Source organism: Asparagus officinalis, chromosome 1 (assembly GCF_001876935.1).
Source record: "Asparagus officinalis chromosome 1, Aspof.V1, whole genome shotgun sequence".
Classification (NCBI taxonomy): Eukaryota; Viridiplantae; Streptophyta; class Magnoliopsida; order Asparagales; family Asparagaceae; genus Asparagus; species Asparagus officinalis.
Window position 1 is genome coordinate 21,612,431 of NC_033794.1, and position 217 is coordinate 21,612,647.

Here is a 217-nt window from a genome sequence, read left to right on the forward strand (position 1 = left end):
AGCAACACTTGAGAAGAAAACCAAACTTTTTGTAATAGAAAACAAGGACAAGCTCTCTATCAAGTCCAGGGTCCTCTTTTAAAAGTGGAAAATGTTCTCTCACAGGCCAACAGCAGTACTTCCCTCGTGCCACATCCCCAAGCCCAGTCTCCGCCCGAGACAGGACCCGAGCTCGCTGGCTCCGTCGCCTGTGCCGTCAAGATGCGCTCATCTCAGG